The sequence below is a fragment of the Pan troglodytes genome, chromosome 18, assembly GCF_028858775.2.
Source record: "Pan troglodytes isolate AG18354 chromosome 18, NHGRI_mPanTro3-v2.0_pri, whole genome shotgun sequence".
NCBI classification, from domain to species: Eukaryota; Metazoa; Chordata; class Mammalia; order Primates; family Hominidae; genus Pan; species Pan troglodytes.
Genome location: NC_072416.2, coordinates 87,682,815 through 87,704,818, shown reverse-complemented (window position 1 = coordinate 87,704,818; position 22,004 = coordinate 87,682,815). Strand labels below are relative to the sequence as shown.

Below are 22,004 nucleotides of genomic sequence, written 5' to 3'. Positions count from 1 at the left end.
CTACGTTTGCAACACTTTACCGGTAAAGGGAAGAACCAGAGCACTTGTCCAGGAGGATATGGGCTAAGCAACACCGTTACTCCACGAGGCCCAGAGGAGCTGGCCTCCCTGCAGCATGGGGACTGTGCATGGGACCACTGAGGAATGACTGACAGTAATTTAAAACTCAGGAACAGCCAGTAGCATTTCTATATTTAACTCATACAAAATATATTCTTTAATGTTTCTGAAAAAAATTTAAAGTTGCAAAGTAAAACTGGGTTTCAGTAACAAAATGTATTAATTCATATGACACAGCACCTATGCTCTCCCTGTGTTGTTTTGTTTTTCCAGGATGGGGTCTTGCTCTTTTCCCAGGCTGGAGGACAGTGGCATGATCACGGCTCACTGCAGCGTTGGCCTCCTGGGCTCAGGCAAGCCTCACACCCAGCTAAGTTTTTAATTTTGGTAGCGTTGAGGTCTTGCTATGTTGCCTGGGCTAGTCTCAACTTCTGGCCTCAAACAATCCTCCCACCTCAGCCTCCCACAATAACTGCTGCTCATTAACATATGAAACATTATCTGTTAAATTTCCTGGAAATGTTATTAATATCTTCTGGCTGGGTGCAGTGGCTCATGCCTGTTAACCCAGGAATTTGGGAGGCAAAGGCAGAAGGATTGCTTGAGCCCAGGAGTTTGAGACCAGCCTGGGCAACATGGTGAGACCCTGTCTGCACAAAAAAAGAAAAAAAAAATAGCTGGGGGTGGTGGCATGTACCTCTAGTCCCAGCTCCTCCGGAGGCTGAGGTGGGAGGATTGCTTTAGCCTGGGAGGTCAAGGCTGTAGTGAGCCTTGATTTTGCCACTGTACCCCAGACTAGGTGATAGAGACCTTATTTCAAAAAAAAAAAACCCAAAAAACAAAAAAAAACTATTTTTCCAGACAAAGGTATCTGTGATTTTATGCATTTTAAAAGGGAACTTGTCATATGAGACTCATGGCTCACACCTATAATCCCAGCACTTTGGGAGGCTGAGGCAGGTGGATCACCCGAGGTCAGGAGTTTGAGACCAACCTGGCCAACATGGTGAAACCCCCGTCTCTACTAAAAATAGGAAAATTAGCCAGGCATGGTGGCGGGTGCCTGTAATCCCAGCTACTGAGGAGGCTGAGGCAGGAGAATCGCTTGAACATGGGAGGTGGAGGTTGCAGTGAGCCGAGATGGCGCCACTGCACTCCAGCCTGGGCGACAGAGCGAGACTCTGTCTCAAAAAAAATAAAAAATAAAAAAAATTATCCCTTGCAAGCCCTCTCTAGCTGAGACGTCCTAAAGTACTGTTAAGGATTTGAGAAATGTGTTATTAAACCTTTATTGAATTCAGCACTAGTAAGAAGTTCTGAATTGGCCATCCTGTAGTATAAGCATTATAGTTATTCCCAGAACTGGCCCAGCCAGGGGATGGCTGTCATGACGGCTTTAACCACATAACTCAGCTTAATTCCCAAGGGCCGATTTCCAGGGATAGAAGGAGCCTCCATGGCCCGTAAATCTTCGGCTGCTTCCCAAATCCAAGGAGCAGCTGGAGAGAGTACTGTGTCACGCACCGGATACAACCACACACAGGAGTTTCTGGTACATCACGCGCCAGTTACACATCCACAAGGCAGAGACTGGAGTCCTTGCTGGGACAGCGTTTGAGGTCCGTTCTGTTTCCTCCCTGCTACTGCGGCAGTGCTTGGAACCGTGTCTCCACACAGCAGGCCCTGAAACCTTTGCTGAATGAGTGCACGATTAATTTTCTCAGCTAAGTCCCCGCTTTCTGCAGTCTGCAATTCATTACATAAAATACATCAGGCAGTATTATGACAGCCTTACCACGAAAAAGTCCTGAGAAGTTTTCTTTTTTTTTTTGAGATGGAGTCTCGCTCAGCAGTGCCGTGATCTAGGCTCATGGCAACCACCGTCTCCCGGGTTTCACCATGTTGACCAGGCTGGTCTTGAACTTCTGACCTCAGGTGATCCGCCCACCTTGGCCTCCCAAAGTGCTAAGATTACAGGCATGAGCCACCGCGCCCGGTGACTTTTTTTTTTTTTTTTTTTACTCCCAACCTTCCCAGTTGGATTGTAAGTATGTAATTTGTGATATATTGACAAAAAAACACATCATATATTTAGACTTTAAAATGACACCAAAACGGATAGGGCTATAATTAGGCAATAAAAAGAAATAAAAGGTACAGGCTGGGCGTGGTAGCTTATGCCTGTGATCTTAATACTTTGGGAGGCTGAGGCGGGAGGGTTGAGTGAGCCCAGGAGTTTGAGGCTGCAGTGAACTCCAGCCTGGGTGACGGAGCAAGACCCCATCTCTAAAAAAAATAAAAAAATAAAAAAAAATTAAAATAAAGGAAATAAAAAGTGCATGTTGTGGAGGTGCTCGCCTATAGTCTCAGCTACTTGGGAGGCTGAGGTAGAAGGCTCCTTCGAGCCTAGGAGTTTAAGACCAGCCTGGGCAACACAGTGACAACTAATCTCTGAAAAACAAAAAGAGAAGAAAAGCAATAAAAGACAGGTAAATTGGAAAAGAAGAATTAAAAGTATCTCTGTAGGTAATATGACTTTTTAAAATTCTAGCTGTTTACTTTGTTTTTTTTTTTGAGACAGTGTCTTGCTCTGTCGCCCAGGCTGGAGTGCAATGGCGCGATCTACGCTCACTGCAACCTCCGCCTCCAGGGCTCAAGGGATTCTCCCGCCTCAGCCTCCCAAGTAGCTGGGATTACAGGCGCCTGCCACCACGCCCGGCTAATTTTTTGTATTTAGTAGAGATGGGGTTTCACCATGTTGGTCAGGCTGGTCTAACTCCTGACCTCAGGTGATCCGCCCGCCTCAGCCTCCCAAAGTGCTGGGATTACAGGTATGAGCCACTGTGCCTGGCTAAAAGCTGGACTTTAATTTAATTTAATTTCTTTCTTTCTTTCTTTATTTTTTGAGACAGAGTTTTGTTCTTGTTGCCCAGGCTGGAGTGCAATGGCACGATCTCGGCTCACAGCAACCTCCGCCTGCCGGGTTCAAGCCATTCTGCTGCCTCAGCCTCCGGAGTAGCTGGGATTACAGGCATGCACCATGACGCCCAGCTAATTTTGTATTTGTAGTAGAGACGGGGTTTCTCCATGTTGGTCAGGCTGGTCTCAAACTCTGGACCTCAGGTGATCTACCCGCCTTGGCCTCCCAAAGTGCTGGGATTACAGAAGTCAGCCACCACGCCCGGCCACAATTTAATTTTATTTATTTAGAGACAAGGTCTCGTTCTCATCTCCTAGGCTGGAGCGCGACGGTGCGATCTCAGCTCACGGCAACCTCCGCCTCCCCGGTTCAAACAACTCTCTCACCTCAGCCTCCCAAGTAGCTGGGATTACAGGCATGTGCCACCGTGCCTGGCTAATTTTTGTATTTTGAGTACAGACGGGGTTTCACCACGTTGGCCAGGCTGGTCTCGAACTCCCGAACTCAGGTGATCTGCCCGCCTAGCCCTCCCAAAGTGCTGGGATTACAGGCATGCACCATGACGCCCAGCTAATTTTGTATTTGTAGTAGAGACGGGGTTTCTCCATGTTGGTCAGGCTGGTCTCAAACTCTGGACCTCAGGTGATCTACCCGCCTTGGCCTCCCAAAGTGCTGGGATTACAGAAGTCAGCCACCACGCCCGGCCACAATTTAATTTTATTTATTTAGAGACAAGGTCTCGTTCTCATCTCCTAGGCTGGAGCGCGACGGTGCGATCTCAGCTCACGGCAACCTCCGCCTCCCCGGTTCAAACAACTCTCTCACCTCAGCCTCCCAAGTAGCTGGGATTACAGGCATGTGCCACCGTGCCTGGCTAATTTTTGTATTTTGAGTACAGACGGGGTTTCACCACGTTGGCCAGGCTGGTCTCGAACTCCCGAACTCAGGTGATCTGCCCGCCTAGCCCTCCCAAAGTGCTGGGATTACAGGCATGCACCATGACGCCCAGCTAATTTTGTATTTGTAGTAGAGACGGGGTTTCTCCATGTTGGTCAGGCTGGTCTCAAACTCTGGACCTCAGGTGATCTACCCGCCTAGCCCTCCCAAAGTGCTGGGATTACAGGCATGAGCCACTGTACTCGGCCCTAATATGACTTTTTAAAAGTTGGCTGGCCGCGGTGGCTCATGCTTGTAATCCCAGCACTTTGGGAGGCCGAGGTGGGCAGATCACCTGAGGTCGGGAGTTTGAGACCAGCCAGACTAACCTGGAGAAACCCAGTCTCCACTCAAAATAAAAAAATTAGCTGGGCAAGGTGGTGGGTGCCTGGAATCCCAGTTACTCGGGCAGCTGAGGCAGGAGAATGACTTGACCCCGGGAGTCGGAGGTTGTGGTGAGCTGAGATCAAGCCACTGCACTCTAGCCTGGGTGACAGAGCGAGACTCTGTCTCAAATTAAAAAAAAAAGCCAGGCGCGGTGGCTCACACCTGTAATCCCAGCACTTTGGGAGGCCGAGGCAGGTGGATCACGAGGTCGAGATGGAGACCATCCTGGCCAACATGGTGAAACCCCGTCTCTACTAAAAAACACAAAAAATTAGCTGGGTGTGGTGGTGCATGCCTATAGTGCCAGCTACTCGGGAGGCCGAGGCAGGGGAATTGCTTGAACCCGGGAGGCAGAGATTGCAGTGAGCCAAGATCATGCCACTGCACTGCAGCCTGGACGACAGAGGGAGACTCTGTCTCAAAAAAAAAAAAAAAAAAAAAAAAAAAGGCTAGCTTTTTACCTTTTTTCAATACATTTTATATATATTTGAGGTTTACAACATGATGTTACGAGGCTGGGCATGGTGACTCACGCCTGTGAGCCCAGCACTTTGGGAGGCCAAGGTTGGGGGACTGCTTGAGGCCAGGAGTTCGAGACCAGCCTCACAACACAGTGAGCCCCCAGTCTCTAAAAATAAAAAATTTTAAATTAGCTAGGTATAGTGACTCACACCTGTGGTCCCAGCTACTCAGGAGGCTGAGCTGGGAGGATCCCTTGAGTCCAGGAACTTAAGGTTACAGTGAGTCTTGGTCATACTATTGCAATCCAGCCTGGCGGACAGAGTGAGACCCCGTCTCTAAAAAAAAAGGAAAAACAACAACAACAAAAAAGAAAGACGGTACATTTCATGTTATGTGTATTTTACCACAATAAAAATTGGGGATAAAATAGAACAGAAAATAGTATTTGACAATAGACACTGCAATTGATAGGGCTACCGACAAAGTACGGAGTTTAGAGTTTTAAAAATTGGCCGGGCGTGGTGGCTCACACCTGTAATCCCAGCACTTTCGGAAGCTGAGGTGGGTGGATCACCTGAGGTCAGGAGTTCGAGACCAGCCTGACCCATATGGTGCAACCTCGTCAATACTACAAATACAAAAATTAGCCGGGTGTGGTGGCGGGCGCCTGTAATCCCAGCTACTCGGGCAGCTGAGGCAGGATGATTGCTTGAACCCAGGAGGTGGAGGCTGCAGTGAGCTGAGATCACGCCACTGCACTCCAGCCCAGGCAACAGAGCTAGACTGTGTCTCAAAAAAAAAAAAAAAAAAAAAAAAATTTGGGGTGTAGCTTAATGGACCCGAGGTCAGGGGCTCCAAGAATATCTGAATATCGTTTCATCCCACAGCACCTCCTGCCTTTGAGATCTGGAAGGTGATACCCCACAGTGATGGTAACTGGGAAGCAAGACACATCACAATTTATTGTGAAATGAGCTTGGGTTCCAAATCCTAAAGCTAGGAATGCTGGTAAGCTGGGGCTGACCACAGAGCTGAGGCCAGGCCTGCTGGACTCAGACTGAGCTGTCAGTTCTCACCACAGGGCCAGGCGGAGGGGGCAGAAGGGAAAGGCCAGAGGTGGGCCTGCTCCGCCCGTTTCTGCCACTTCTGGAGAAGAGGAAGCAGAAAGAATGCAGGGGGCTGGGCTGCCTCCCTTTACCATGACCTCTGGCACATCTGTAAGGAAGGGGCAGAGGGTCCCACTGTGCACGCAGTTGCTGGTGGGTCCACGGCAGAGAGTGGGGTGTCATGCGGGAGCAGGACTGTGGAGTAGCTTTGCAAGCCTTTACTTAGGGGCAAAATGAGGTCTGCACATCCCTTCCCAGAAGGGTGGCTGTCCAACACTGCCTGGCGCTGGGCTCTTCCCCATGGGCGTACCAGATCTGGGAGAGCATCGTCAGAGGCAGTGCCTGAGTGTTTGGCTACACAAAACAGCACCGGGTCTTTCCTGGAGCCACATGTGGCTGATGTTCAATGAACAATTAGCTTGTTTCAGGGAAGAGAGACACCTGAGAATTTAAGAGCTTTTTTTGGGGGACTTAGTCGGGTTCTACAGCTCCTGGGTCAGTAAGTGCTAAGTGGTAGGCCCCGAATCAATGTTTGCTGAATGAATTCAAGAGCTCAGGGTGGGGCGGGGTGAGTTACAGTAAACACAGTTGCAAGCAGCAATGGAGGCATCCCGGGATGGGCACTGTAAGGACCAGGCCTTACTGAGGAGGCTGGGATGCTCTGGAGATAGAAGATGACTCCAGGAGTGTTTTTCATAGATGGCACCTGGACCACCTTGGGTGCACACTTTTTTTTTGAGATGGAATTTTGCTTTTTGTAGCCCAGGCCTCTGCCTCCAGGGTTCAAACGATTCTCCTGCCTCAGCCTCCCGAGTAGCTGGTATTACAGGTGCCTGCCACCACACCCAGCTAATTTTTGTGTTTTTAGTAGAGACAGCGTTTCAACATGTCGGCCAGGCTGGCTTCGAACTGCTGACCTCAGGTGATCCACCCGCCTCGGCCTTCCAAAGTGCTGGGATGACAGGCATGAGCCACCGTGCCCGGCCGGCTGCACACTTCTGAATCTCACTCCAGATCTACTCAATCAGAATCTCTAGAGTGGGGCCCAGGGCACAGCGTTAAAGGACACAAGCATCCTGGCCAACTATTTGAGCATGCCCCCCACAGGGGCTCCAGATCAGGGTTTTGTAGATCTGAGAGGTTTTCTTTGGCCCACAGAATGTTTTACAAATTAATTGCCCTTAATGAAATGTCCCATAAAAATTTAATTTCCAGGTTGGAGAATGTGGCAATGCTGGTTCTCCAGCAGCTGTCACCATGGCCCCTTGGGGCTGTGCTGGCCACCTGGCCCTCCCCGGCCTCTCTGCATCCTCCTGTTGCTCTGTTTCTACTCAAACTACTGCCACAGTTTCCCACCTGGCCTCACTTCCTTCATGCTGTTTCCAGGGTGATGTTGTAAAATAGGAATCTGATCTTCAGGCCTCACGTTGGAAACCTTCACTGGTGCCCTGCTGCTATTAGGCCAAGGAGCACTGCTGTACCCCGACGGCCTCCCTGCTCCTGCTTCCGTCTGGCTGTGTCTCCGGTTTCTGTTGCTGCGCCCCTCGTGTCCTGTACCCAGCACCCACGGCAGGAGGTGCAAAGAACATCTCAGACTTTAAGTGCACAAAACTAAACTCTTTTTTCACCCAAACCGGCATCTTCCTTGAAGCTCTCTTCCAGACAATGCTAACCTCACCCTGGACCCTTCTTTTACAGCCCACAAAACCTTGCCGACTGTCTTCAGTCCAACCGTGGCTCTCTACTCCATCTGCACTGCTGTCTCTGTGCGTTCATCATCTCACAGCCATCCTTTCATGCAAGTTGGACCATCGCCCACCTTCCCACAACCCTCTGACGGCTTACCTTTTCCCTCAGGATAAAATCCCAACTCCTTTTTTTTTTTGAGATGGAGTCTCGCTCTGTTGCCCAGGCTGGAGTGCAATGGCGTGATCTCGGCTCACTGCAGCCTCTGCCTCCCGGATTCAAGTGATTCTCCTGCCTCAGCCTCCGGAGTAGCTGGGATTACAGGCGCACGCCACCACGCCCGGCTAATTTTTGTATTTTTAGTAGAGACGGGGTTTCACCATGTTGGCCAGGCTGGTCTCAAACTCCTGACGTCAAGTGATCTGCCCGCCTTGGCCTCCCAAAGTGCTGGGATTACAGGCGTGAGCCACTGCACCTCACCTCAAAGATTTTCTCTTTCTCTTGAGACGAAGTCTCATTCTGTCGCCCAGGCTGGAGTGCAGTGGCGCGATCTCGGCTCACTGCAACCTCCGCCTCCCAAGTTCAAGAGATTCTCCTGCCTCAGCCTCCTGAGCAGCTGGGACTACAGGCACCCGCCACCACCACACCCAGCTAATTTTTGCATATTTTTAGTAGAGATGGGGTTTCACCATATTGGCCAGACTGGTCTCGAACTCCTGACCTCATGATTCACCCGCCTCGGCCTCCCAAAGTGCTGGGATTACAGGCATAAGACACCGCGCCTGGCCAAGATTTTCTAATTAGTGTATTTCCTGGCTCCTTTCCCTTTACTCTGCATTTCTTTTCTCTACCATACAGGTTCTACTTCTGTCGAAATTCAGTTTGCTTTTACCTTAGTGTATTTTCAGATTCTGTTTCCAAGGCTAACTGCCTGCTTACTCATATTAATATTTTGCACTTTAAATTCCCCTGATAGATGAGCATGGTGGTGCAGGCCTGTAATCTCAGCTCCTCAGGCGGGAGGATCACTTGATCCCCGGAAGTTTGAAGCTGGACTGCGCTGACCGCACCTGTGAATACCACTGCCCGTCAGCCTAGGGGAAACATTCTCGAGTGCGAGCATGACGGCTTAGGTTGATGTTTTTCAAATGTTCCCAATGATGAAGTATTGTAAGGGACCAAAATAAAAAAATGCCAATGCCTAGTCCCCTCTCATCTAGAATAATTCCATAGGTGATGATGGGGTCCAGGACTCTGAATTTCGTCAATTTTACCAAATACTTCTTCCAGTGAGGCAAATATGGAAACACTTGGATCACCTCTTCGTGAACGCACATCAGCGCATACGCCGGCTGTTTTTATCAGGCGCTCACCCCTCATCCAATGGCGTGACTAGTTGTGGGTGGAGCCCGAAATTTGGCTGCCTAGAGAAGGCTGAAGGTCCAGTTATAGCATAACTAATGTTTCCCCAGAGCTCACATACGTGCCAAGCACCGTGCTACAGCCTCCACAGCCCCTTCATTTAATCTTCCCGATGGGCCTATGAAATAGGTGCTCCCGGCCCGCACCGTGGCTCATGCCTCTAATCCCAGCACTTTGGGAAGCTGAGGAGGGAGGGTCGCTTGAGTCCAGGATTTCAAGACCAGCCTGGGAAACACAGAGAGAGCCTATCTCTACGAAAATTTAAAAAATTAGCCGGGTGTGGTGATGCCTGACTGTGGTCCCACCTACTTAGTAGGCTGAGGTGGGAGGATCCTCTGAGCCCGGGAAGCTGAGGCTGCAGTTAGCACTGCACTCCAGCATGGGCGACAGAGTGAGACCCTGACTCAAAAAAAAAAAAAAAAAAAAAAAAAAAAAAAAAAAAGAATAGGTGCCACTTGTAGTCCCCATTTTACCCATCAAGAAACTGAAGATCTGAGAGACAAAGCCTACAGGGTGACCGCTAGTCACTGGTAGGGCTGGGATTTGAACAGGGGCGGTTTAACAACTGATCTCTCGACCATATTGCGTGTTGCCCAAGAAGAAAGACCGTCCTGACGGTCCTATCCACTCCGGACTTTGCAATTCCGTTATTTCGTAAATTGAGGCCTATAAATAGTTTGCTTACCCGTTGTCTTAGTCCCCAGTAACATGCAGAACTAAAGAAGAAACTGAAGGAGCACCGATTTTGTTCACCTTGCTTTTTTGGTTTAGTTCTGGAGGAGAACACAGGTGCACTTACAACAGGATCCACACTTACCAGAGGCTGGATTCATTTTAGCTGCAAAGAAAACCAGTCCTCGTCTACCTTTTTCGCGTGTTGGAGAACTAACTAGCAAGGCAGGGAATGCGGTTCGTGGGCGCTTGGCCTCCTCAAGCGGCTCAGGCTCTCAGAGCGCGAGGCCCAGGGGCTCTGGAGCCGCGGCCGCGACCCGCCCGAGGGCCGTTCTCTTCGACGGCAGAGCAAGAGTCACCGCGCGGGAGCCCCGAGCGACCGCCCCGCTGCCCCGGTACCCCCCCCTCGCAGCCGCCCAGGGCTCTTCATGCCCCGTGACGCCCGCTAGGGCAGCGCGGCCGGAGGCCGGGCCGGACGTGGCCCGAGATGCCCGGGGGCAGGCAGAAGACCACGGGCACGCGACAGGCAACCGCCGCCTCGGCTCTAGAGGTGGACGTTTTGTCTCCCTGCGCTTCAATACCAGATTTTGTTTCCAGACGACATCCCTGTTGCTTCCGGCACTTGGAAAGACCAATCGTCAGGCCCGAGAATGCAAGACCCACCCTCCTTTGCGACGGAGGCAGCCAATCCAGTTGCTCGCTACTTCCAGTGTCGCATGCGCCCTTACGCAGGACCCTGCCCAATCGTTACCGGGACGTCCTCCTAGTCCCGCCTCCGGACCGCCAGAGAGGCTGTCAATCCCGCCTCTCTCCTTCACTCCATTAGCACACTAACTCCCGACGCTGTGACGTGCACAGCCCCGCGGCCGGCCGGGGCGGGCCAATGGCGGTGGCGGATACGGCGGGCCAATGGGCGGGAGCGTCTCATGCGGCCGGCTCCCGCCGCAGGCGCCGCTGGGTCCTGGAGCCAGAGGCCGCCCTGAAACGGTGCGCGATGGACCGAGGGCCCCAGCCGGGGAGGCGCCGCCGCCGAGCCCGCGGCCAGACGCCCCTTCAGTAGCGTCCGCACCGGGAGCCGCGGCTCTCGCCCGAGCCGTGGGCGCGCCCGAGGGGCGGGCTCGCCTCCCGCCGTCCCTCGCAGCTCTGCCGGGCCCGAGCCCGCGCCGCCGCCGCCGCCGCCGCCTTGCCGCTCGGGCCGCGCGGCCCGGGAAACGCGGCCGCGGGCTGCATGGGCAGCGCCCGCGCCCCGCCGCTGAGCCGTCGCGGAGCCGCGCAGCCCTCGGAGCACGGTGAGAGGCGCCGCTGGTCTGGGGGCGGTGGTCGGGGCGGGCACGGGGCATTCGCGCGGCCTTGCGGCCTGCAGGCCTTCCCCGGCGACGGTGCTGCGCCGCGGGCCTCCGGGCGAGCCTGGGGGGTCGGGGCCGGGTGGGCGGGGGTCTTTGGGGGCCCGGGGCGATCGTGAGGGGCCAATAATGGGTCCCGGAGCGGGCCTACGGGTCCGGGTTCGGGGCAGCCGGGGGTCTTTGGGGGCCCGGGGTGGCCGTGAGGGGCCCATAGGGGGCTCCGGGGCGGGCCTGGGAGGTCGGGGGAGCTTGGGTCGGCCGTAAGGGGCGGACGGGGGCTCCGGGCGGGCCTGGGTGGTCGGGGGCCCGCGGCGGCTCTGAGGGGCCGATTGGGGGCTCCGGGGTGGGCCTGGGGGCCGTGGGGGCCCGGGGCAGCCGTGAGAGGCGGACAGGGGGCTCCGGGGCGGGCCTCGGGGGCTCGGAGCGGCCGTGAGGGGCGGACGGGGGGCTCCGGGGCGGGCCTGCAGGTCTTGGGGACCTGAGGCTGCCAGGAGGGGCTGCCAGGGGGCGCTGGCCGGGCGCCGGGTTCTGCGGAGCTGGGGCGCCGACCTCTGACCCGCGAGAGGGGCGCCTTCGCGGTGCTGGTCGTAGTTGTTATTCTCAGCGTCCCTATTATTATCGCTGTTTTGAAATGAGAGCAGGCGGCTCTCGGGCTCCGAGCCGGAGGGGGAGGGCGAACTGGGGACCTGGGGGCGTCGGGGTTGCAGGAGGCGCGCGTAGGCCGAGGAGGGGCAGGAATGCGGGCAGCCGTGTGGGGGGTGTTAGGGGGAGGGTAGGCGGGCGGGTGTGGGGGGTGGCTGGGAGGAAAGCGGTGGCGGTGGCGGCTGCAACAGCAGCCCTTGGCCTCAAGGAACAATGTGAGACGTTGCCTGAAATGTTAATTTCCGTTCCTCATTTCATCATCCCCTGGCAGGGCGGTAGCTGTGTGTGTGGTGTATGTGTGTGTGTGTGCGCGCGCGCGCGCGCGCGTGTGTGTGTGTATAGGGTTGGCCCTGCCACATTGATTCAGTCTCCTCTCAAAGAGGGATTGTACTGTTAACTCTTGTGTGTGTGTTATTTGGGAAGGTTGGTCGGGGGGAGTCTTGATTTTTCTCGTGGCTTGCTCTTTTCCTGGTGCCCCATTAAGATTTTCTGCTTCTGTTGTGTTTTTGGAAGGTTAGTGTTGTATATCAGCTTCCAAGAAGTTTTGGAAGAGGCTTGGGAAGATGAAGCTGGTCTAACAGCTCCCTATGCTTTAAAACTGTTTTCCTTCTATGTAACATGCTTCGGACTCATCGTTTTTGTAGGTTATGAGTAGTTTTGTATCCTTTTGCAAGAACAGGGTTTTATGGTAGAGAAATTAGATTTCAGGCTTTCTTACATGAGGAGAGAGTTTTATGCAGTCATTTGAGCAATATCCTTAACACTTGAAATGAGAAATAAAAGTGTGCACAGTTGTTGAACTGCAAAACTTAGAGAATCTTTTGATCCTTTTTGGGATGTTGAGACTTAGCCAAACATATAAGATGATATTACCTGTGGAAAAAGTGCCATCGAAACAGTTACTGTTTTTGTTGTGTGCAGACCTAGTCTATGGCATAACGTTCAAAATCGGAGACCCTGAGGCTGTTTCTTTGGTTTCTCTGAGACCTTGATTTCTCTTAGTAAGTATTGGCTGCCCTGGAAGACTTCGAGTTCTGTTAGAGAATGATTACAGAAGTCCTCTGATTTTACTCTGCAACTGTAGTTAAACTAGAAAAAAAGGGGGGGGGGGGCGGATGTCTTGCTCAGCCTTCATTGTGACCCTTGCATTGGATCTCGTATAGTTGGTGTGGCCTCCCCCACCCTCCATTCAGCTGCTGTTCTCCTCTTTCTGTAGTTTCTCCCCGAAGAGCAGGATCTCTTTCGATAGGCTGGCCATCTGAATGGAACTGGATGGGAGGGAACAAAGACCAAGTTGCTGTGACGTTTTCTCTGTTCTTCGTGATGCCTCTTAAGTTTGTTGAAAAGTTCCCCACAAGATAGTGCTAAATTTGACCTAAACTTGAAACTTTCAGCAGTTTTTTTCTTCTGTTCTATTTTTGCTGTAGTAAAATATACATAACACAATTTACCAGAATTTTGTTTTTAAAGGTGTCACCTTTAAAACCTGAGTTCCTCTTTTGCAGCTCTAATTTGCGTCAGCCTTCTAACTTGCATTGCCACCGCCAGATGCTTTTCTCTGGACTGGCCATGCTGGTCACCCCATACCAGCAGTGCCTTTCATCACACCCTCCCAGATGGGCTGTTGATGACGAGCGGCTGCCATGTTAGCTGTAATTACAGTGTTGATACGGTGACAAGTAGAACTCCCTACAAATAGAGTTAAGGAAACTATGCTATTTGTGTTGGACAATATTTTTCCAAGAAGTTTTTGTGCCCCTTTTTATTTTATTTTATTTTTATTTTTTTGGAGTCTCGCTCTGTCGCCCAGGCTGGAGTGCAGTGGTGCAATCTTGGCTCATTGCAACCTCCGTCTTCTGGGGTTCAAGCAGTTCTCTGCCTCAGCCTCCCGAGTAGCTGGGATTACAGGCGCCCACCGCCACGCCTGGCTAATTTTTGTATTTTTAGTAGAGATGGGGTTTCACCATGTTGGCCACGCTGGTCTTGAACTCCTAACCTTGTGATCCACCTGCCTTGGCCTCCCAAAGTGCTGGGATTACAGGTGTGAGCCACCACGCCCGGCCTCTTTTTGTGCCTTTTTAAGTAGATTTGACATAGAAAGGTTATGCTTCATCAAATATAAGAGGAGACTTATTTTGCATATGGGCAGAGAGCCCATCATCAATTAAATAACATAATTAGAGAGTATCAGTAAATGCTGGCTCAGAAAATAATCTGCATTTTGTTGCCAAAATAAGTGTTTTGATCTGTCCATTACCCTGTGTAACTCCCTTGATCCTCAAATCGTAAGTGTAATGGGTGAGTGTCTCTTAATAGCAAGGTATTTGTAGTTAATCGGTGAAAATGATGGTGCATCCCTTGTCTGGTGGCTGCGTCAGTTTGTGACTCTTGTGTAGTCAGTGCTCTGTGGGAATTCAGTGTGGCCTGTTTGATAAACTTTATAGAAAAATGGAATGAATTCAAATAAAAGTTATTGTCTTGAAATTTTGAAATGTTTTCAGTGTGTGTTCTCTTAATTTGAAATTGTTTTTTTCTTTTTTCTTTTTTTTTTTTTTGAGACGGAGTCTCGCTTTGTTGCCCAGGCTGGAGTGCAGTGGCGTGATCTCGACTCACTGCAACCTCCACCTCCTGGGTTTAAGCAATTCTCCTGCCTCAGCCTCCCAAGTAGCTGGGATTACAGACACCTCCTACCAAACACGGCTAATTTTTTTTTATTGTTAGTAGAGACTGGAGTTTCACCATGTTGGCCAGGCTGGTTTCAAACTCCTGACCTCAAGTGATCCACCTGCCTCGGCCTCCCAAAGTGCTGGGATTATAGACGTGAGCCACCATGCCTGGCCTCAAATGTTATTTTTATGGTAACGTCCCAAATGGTGACTGTGGCCTAACTCTGATACCATGCCCCATTCTCGACCCTGCCCCAAGCTTCCAGTCATTCTGGCTGCGTTGGCCTTGCCTTTCCTCAGTTGGGTCATGTGCCATAGTTTGTGGCATGACCTCGACATACCTCGCTGCCATCTCATGCAGATCCCCCCAAACTCCAAGATAACTCCTACTTAGCCTTTGCGTCTTAGTGTAATATCACTTCCTTTAGTAAGTCTTTTTTTTTTTTTTTTGAGGCAGGGTCTCGGTGTGTTGCTCAGGCTGGAGTGCAGCGGCCAGTTGCGTGAACATGGCTCCCTTCAGTCTCGACTCCCTGAGCTGAAGCGATCCTCCCACCTCAGACTCCTGAGTAGCTGGGACCACAGGCATGTGCCGCCGTGCCCAGCTAATTTATTTTACTTTTTGTAGAAACAGGGTCTTCCTGTGTTGTGTAGGCCTCAGCCTTCTGGGCTTGGCTTACCTCAGTCTCCTGAAGTGTTGGGATTATAGGCATGAGCCACTGTGCTCGGCCCCCATTTGTTTTCATTACAAGTTTGCTTTTGTAACTTAGATAAAGGTGGGAAGACAGTTTTCACAATTAAGGCAGAACAGGAGATAAAGAAACACAAAGGGAGAGTTGTCTTTGTGGGAAGAAAGTGCTTTCTGTGAAAGCACTTTTAGCAGGACTGCTGTTTTCAGGCCAGAGTAGAAGGGCCAGAAGCAGTTTTTATTCAGATTTCCTCATCGTTTCCATCAAGGTCTCAGTGACTGTAAAGGATGGGTTGAAATCAGTCCGGACTGAGTGTGGTTTGCTGCTGCTGCTTATGAGGATTAAGTGTCTCGTTTGTCCGGAGGCCCCTCTGGTCACATGTAGCTGAGCAGGTGGAGTGATAAGAAAGTTTTAGCATTTTAATGAAGAAAAAATGATCTCTTTGGAGGGAAAGACAACGAAATGGAGGTGTGCCCTATTGATTTTTTTCTGTATGTTTAGGTTTTCAAAGTTTCTTTTTAAATGAAACTGTTATGTAATTGGCAAAAGTTTGCTTTTTAAAGACGAATTGTGGGTATATTTGGGAGATTGCGACTTGTTTTAGATTTTTGGGTTTACAGTAAGGGGCTAGGGTATTTGGTGGAGGGGAACTGGTTGATTGTGGTTGAAAACATTCAGATACTATTCTAGCTCTAAGAAACCTCACAGTTTTGTTTTGTTTTGAGACAGAGTCTCTGTCACCTAGGCTGGAGTGCAGTGGCACGATCTTGGCTCATAGCAACCTCTGCCTCCCGGATTCAAGTGATTCTTCTGCCTCAGCCTCCCGAGTAGCTGGGACTACAGGCCCATGCCACCATGCACAGTTAGTTTTGTTTTGTTTTGTTTTTAAAGTAGAGATGGGGTTTCGCCATGTTGGTCAGGCTGGTCTGGAACCCCTGACCTCAGGTGATCCAGCCGTCTTGGCCTCCCAAAGTGCTGGGATTACAGGTGTGAACTACCGCGCCTAGCCAGAAACCCCACAGTTCTAAAGCTGGCTCTGTGAATAAAGGGTTAAGAGGGTTTTCAGTGTGAAAATAAAAGTAAGCCGTCCTGTCTGTATGGCTGAGATTTTTCAGGGGCCTAGAGGACTGAATCCTGTTGAGTGAAAATCCAGTCTTCTGGGCTTCCCCACACCCGCTTTCTCTCTTCCTCTTGGAGGTCAAGGTTGAGGCAGCTGTCAGGGTGCCGCTGTCTCAGTTACAGCGTCCTTGTGGCTGGCGGAGGGTGAGACCTGTTTCCAGGCCTGTCCTTCGCATCTGTGCAGTGAATTATTTATTATCCTGGAAATCTGTAGGGCTCTTTTTTCCACGTGTAAAGCAACCAATGTGTACCTGTTCATTTTTTGAAAATGTGGGCTTTTTCTCAACAAACCATTTTTATAACATATGAAAATTTCTTTTGTCATGGTAAAATTCAGAAGACTTTCCCCTTCATTACTTAACTCTAAAAAATGTGACTTTTAAGAATGGCTGAAATTGAAATGTTATTTGTAAATGCCTAATAACTTTATGATATCAGAGGTTATTTTTTATGTAAAATTAGCAAATAAACCTCTTTTCTTGGTGCATTGATAGTAAGTTGCCCTTCCTCTACTCCCTGTGGCTCTTTTCAGACTTAGGATGCTAATGGCTTAGAATAAGGAATGCAGTATTTCCAAGTAAAGGGAAGATTGCGTAGGCTGCTTGGTTCCTGAGGTTTTACTAGAGTTAGGATTAGCTTACCGCTGCATTCATATCTGGCACAATCAAAGAAGACTTTGGTTTAATTCTGGATGATGATGTAAACTTGAAATCATTATGGCTGTACTGTTTAAACTTATCTAAAATAGAGAAGGTAAGACGCAGTGAAGGACCTTATTTTTCTCTTAAGAAATCAAGCTTTGTTAGTATCCACCATGTTTCTAGATGTGGTTTTACATCTTGCAAAACAGGAAATAAAAGTAAAAAACCAAAAAAACCCCAGAGCACCGCTCTTGAAAGGATTAAGTTTTTAAAAATGATTTTGACTAAGATGTCTGGCTGATTAAAGGATGTGCAGAGCACTGAATAACCTTTGCCTTTTCTGATGGTGACAAAGAAGAAATCCAGCTTTCAGGCAGCCGAAGAGCGTCTCGGGAGCTTGTAGTGTTAGTATTCCACAGCCCCACAGTTGATTCGGATTTCAAGGAATTTTTAGACTTTGTGGATTTTTTCTTCACTAGAATTGTATGTTTGGCTCGTAATTTATTTAAATTACATACATAGATATTTTTGTTACTTTGAGAATAGTCTATCTGAAATTTGAAGTTCTTTAGAGCTTAATATATTAAATATGCTAACACTCAAAACATTTTCTTTCTTTCTTCTTTTTTTTTTTTTTGAGACGGAGTTTCCCTCTTGTTGCCCAGGCATGATCTTGGCTCACCGCAACCTCCGCCTCCCGGGTTCAGGCGATTCTCGTACCTCATCTTCCCGAGTAGCTGGGATTACAGGCACGCGCCACCACTCCTGGCTAATTTTGTATTTTTTGTAGAGACGGGGTTTCTCCATGTTGATCAGGCTGGTCTCAACCTCCCGACCTCAGGTGATCTGCCTGCCTTGGCCTCCCAAAGTGCTGGGATTACAGGCGTGAGCCACCATGCCCGGCCTAAACATTTTCTCACAGGCATTTTTCCCCTGACACATGCGAGAGGTATCTTTGAATTGTATCCTTTATCTTTTAGTGTGAAACTCAGAAGAGTGATGCACGCTTGCACTTAACAGTTCAGGTAAAATGTTAAGCATATTCAATGAGATTTACATTCATGCTTGATTTTTCTTTGGCAAAGTCGGTAGATCTGATTCTGCTAAAGTTGGGTTCTCACCAGATGACTGGCTTTTTAAAGAAGATGATGTTGAAACTGACTCTTGTAAAAAAGGACATTTAGTAGAAGCTAATGGTACGGTGAAGTTTTAGAGAGTTGAGGAGAAAATCTGTCTTAGAACTTAATCTGTGCCTTTTCCTTAATAGCTTTCTTCTAAGCCCATAAATACATTGGTTCAGGGGGATGAGTGAAGGCAAATGGAGGGTGTGGAAGGGAGACAGAGAACAGCTCTTGGGCGTTGGAGAAGTGCTGGGACTTGTGTCAGTGCTGCCCGTGTTGGTTTTCCAGCGCTGCTGTAACTAACCACCATACCCTTAGATTTATTGTTTTATAGTTCTGTTGATTAGAAGCCTAACATGATCTGCCTGGGCTAACATCTGGGTAGGTAGGGCTGGTTCCTTCTGGAGGCTCCAGGGGAGAATCTGTGTTCTTGTCTTTTCCGTGTTCCAGAGGCTGCCTGCATTCGGCCTGTAGTGCTTTCCTCAGTCTTCAAAGCCAGCCTCATGGCATCTCTCTGACTCCTGCTGCCCACCCGCTTTTTTGGAGAGTCTCGGCTCTGTTGCCCAGGCTGGAGTGCAGTGGCACAATCAAGGCTCACTGCAGCGTCGACCTCCTGGGCTCAATCAATCCTCCCGCCTCAGCCCCCCAATAGTGCTGGAATTACAGGCATGGAGCCACTGTGCCTGGCCCTTGTTTCACTTTTGGATCCTTGTGGTTACACATTGGGCCCACCCGAACACTGCAGGGTCATCTCCCTCTCTGCTGATTAGTAACCTCAGTTCCTTTTTCCACGTAACCTAAGGCATTCACAGGTTCCAGGGGTGAGCAAGCTGGAGGTTTTTCCAATAATGTTCCCTTGCTGTCCTCAGATGCCATCCAGGATCCCACATTGCATTTAGTTGTCATGTCTCCTTAATCTCGTCTGTAACCATTTCTCAGAGTTTCCCTGTTTTTCATGACCTTGGCAGTTTTGATGAGGGCAGTCATCGTTTTTTTATGTCTTTGTGACTGACCATTCACACATTGGCATGTTTGTAAAGCACGGTGTGGCTGACATGTGGCTCACCTGACTGCTTTTCCAAATGGGGTGCAGTGTGCTCTACAGTGGGAGAACAGCTTTGTGTCTTCTTTTAGCTGGAAGGAGCTACATGTTTTATAGAAGGGACTTCTGAAACTAGACAAACTCTCCTTTTTCTGACGTTTCACTGATTTCCTTCACAGATGTTCATTGGCTGCTCACTGGGTGCAGTGCTGTGGCCTCCTATTCTGAGATCTGGGAGAAAGATGCATTTAGTTGACTAAAGCTTGCATTAAATATTGGTTCTTATGAAAAGAGAGATCATAGATCAGAGGCGAGAAAGGCTCTGTGACCTGGGAGATTTAAGGGAAGAAGTGCTATTTTTTTTTTTTTAACTGTAAGCTATGTTTCTGTTTTAAAAAAAGAATCAGTAGAATGTCACTGCAGGAATCAGAGTAAGGGCATCTTCGACTTCGGGAAGGCTGGGGACAAAGGCTGGGAAGGCCGCATGTAACGTGAGAATGTCAGCCAGACGTGTCTGAACACGAAAGCCCATCCAAGAAGATGGAAGATGGCAGCAGATTAACCTGGAAGCATGACTGGAGTTGGGTTGTGTAGGGTTTGCAATGATAGACCTGAATTTCATTTGCTTACTTGTTTTGAGGCAGAAGATGATGTGTCAGAGTTTGCAGGCGGCGGATGCCTAGATGAAAGCACTGGCTTTGCAACACCATGGTGCCTAAATGGTTCTTTTTTTGAGACAAGGTCTTGCTCTGTCACTCAGGGTGGAGTGCAGTGGCGTGACCATAGCTCACTGCAGCCTTGAGCTTCTGGGCTCAAGTGAGCTTCCTGCGTCAACTTCATGAGTGGCTAGAACTACAGGCGTGCGCTAATTTAAAAAAATTCTTTGTAGAAATGGGGTTTCGCTATGTGTCTTAGGCTGATGTTGAACTCCTGGCCTCAAGTAGTCCTCCTGCCTCAGCCTCCCAAAGTGCTGGGATTACAGGCACAAGACATCACATGCAGCCTTAAGAAGATCCCTACAAGAGAACCTGGAGAAACTTGAAATAGGGAAGGGGACTCGAAAGCACACTGTGTAGGCGAATTGTGAAGACTTCATGGTGTTAACTGGTATTCATTAAAAAGACTTGGAAAAAGAGAAGATGAATTGATTCCCAGTGGAGGGAAAGGGGCAAACATTAGTTAGGAGAGTGGCTTTGTGAAAGGATAGAGCAAAGGAGACAGAAAAGAAAGCAGGAATGGGGAACGGGGTGGTGGGGCAGAAGCTGGGTGCTGTTTATTTTGTGCCTACTGTGTGTCACTCTCCATTCTCTGCCCTGGGGACATTTGACAGATGTGGACGTCACTGGTGTCATTTGCCCACATTCTGGAGGGAGAAGTGGGCATCTCAGTTGAGGAAAGGAAATGGCTATCTGGGGAATTCTTGAGGGGCACAGCCCAGGACGGAGCCTTGTGTTAGATGGGTACCTGCTGGCTCTGCTCAGCTCGGCAGATGTGTTGCCTAAATGACTTTAATGGCCAAGGCAGACTGGTATTTGCCCTCAGATATTTTGTCAGGACAGTGTAAAATGTGGGCCAAGATAGTGGTTTTGGGTCCAAACAGAAGGGGGTTAGAGATTTTGGAGGTTGAAGCCTGCTGCTAGAAGCAGTATAGAAAGAAGAACGGGGATTCTGTTTGCCCAAATACATGGTTAGGCTCATCTTGGACTTGTTTTTGTTTTATATCTTCTGTTACTTCTATGCACATATTAATAGATACCTAATTAATATTTGGTTGGAAATCTTAAAAGTTAGGATTTTTTTTTTTCTTTTTTTTTTTGAGATGGAGTCTCACTCTGTCGCCCAGGCTGGAGTGCAGTGGTGTGATCTCGGCTCACTGCAACCTCCGCCTCCTGGGTTCACACGATTCTCCTGCCTCAGCCTCCCGAGTAGCTGGGACTACAGGCACCCACCACCACGCCCGGCTAATTTTTTTGTATTTTTAATAGAGTCAGGGTTTCGCCATGTTAGCCAGAATGGTCTCAATCTCCTGACCTTGTGATCCACCCGCCTTGGCCTCTCAAAGTGCTGGGATTACAGGCGTCAGCCATCACGCCTGGCCTAAAAGTTAGGATTTTTAAAAAGGCTTGTGGTCTGAGAAGGAAGGCAATAATACTTGGCAGGAAAGACTTAATTTTTTTTTTTTTTTGAGACTGAGTCTTGCTCTGTTGCCCAGGCTGGAGTGCAATGACACGATCTCAGCTCACTGCAACCTCTGCCTCTCGGGTTCAAGCAATTCTCCTGCCTCAGCCTCCCGAGTAGCTGGGATTAGAGGTGTGTGCCATCACGCCCGGCTAATTTTTTTTTTTTTTTTTTTTTTGAGATGGAGTCTCGCTCTGTCACCCAGGCTGGAGTGCAGTGGCACAATCTCGGCTCACTGCAAGCTCCGCCTCCCAGGTTCATGCCATTCTCCTGCCTCAGCCTCCCGAGTAGCTGGGACTACAGGCACCTGCCACCACGCCCGGCTAATTTTTTGTATTTTTAGTGGAGATGGGGTCTCACTGTGTTAGCCAGGATGGTCTCAATCTCCTGAACTCGTGATCCGCCCCCTCGGCCTCCCAAAGTGCTGGGATTACAGGTGTGAGCCACTGCATCTGGCCTTTTTAAAATTTAATTTAATTTTTTTTTTGGGGGGCGGAGTTTCGCTCTTGTTGCCCAGGCTGGAGTGCAGTGGTGTGATCTCAGCTCACTGCAACCTCCGCCTCCTGGGTTCAAATGATTCTCTTGCCTCAGCCTCCAGAATAGCTGGGATTACAGGCATGTGCCACCACGCCCAGCTAATTTTTTTGTATTTTTAGTAGACATGGGGTTTCTCCGTGTTGGTCAGGCTGGTCTCAAACTCCCGACCTCAGATGATCCGCCTGCCTCGGCCTCCCTAAGTGCTGGGATTGCAGGTGTGAGCCACTGCGCCAGGCCTAGATATTTTTTATATCAGGTCACATGTGTTTTATCTAGGAGGCAAACTTTCCTTGTAATTAGTGTTTTTTTTTTTCCTTTTTTTGTTTTTGTTTGAGCGGAGTCTCGCCACTGCGTCTGGCCGTCATTAATGTTTTTCTA

The 22,004-nt window shown here is 49.6% G+C and overlaps 1 protein-coding gene and 1 long non-coding RNA gene across 28 annotated transcripts in view; one reads left to right on the top strand and one right to left on the bottom strand.

Moving 5' to 3' along the window:
* Positions 1-185: 185 nt before the first annotated feature.
* Positions 186-10,265, bottom strand: LOC129137490 (uncharacterized). Of its 2 annotated transcripts, XR_010152516.1 has the most exons (3): positions 9,797-10,262; positions 4,977-5,100; positions 1,336-1,806 (listed from the first exon to the last, which is right to left on the bottom strand). It is a non-coding gene; the product is annotated as an uncharacterized LOC129137490 (long non-coding RNA). The 2 variants fall into 2 exon arrangements; XR_008540091.2 differs by lacking the exon at positions 4,977-5,100 and having other exon boundaries at positions 186-1,806; positions 9,797-10,265.
* Positions 10,266-10,595: 330 nt separating this feature from the next.
* The window catches only part of ANKRD11 (ankyrin repeat domain containing 11), a 229,705-nt gene continuing 218,296 nt past the window's right edge, over positions 10,596-22,004 (top strand). For 14 of the 26 annotated variants that reach the window (XM_054669625.2, XM_063797508.1, XM_063797516.1 and 11 more), the window contains exon 1: positions 10,621-10,940. The gene's annotated coding sequence lies outside the window, so the exon portion shown is untranslated. Of the gene's footprint in view, positions 10,941-22,004 lie in introns of all 26 variants that reach the window. The other 12 variants (XM_063797498.1, XM_063797511.1, XM_063797521.1 and 9 more) reach the window with 4 other exon arrangements.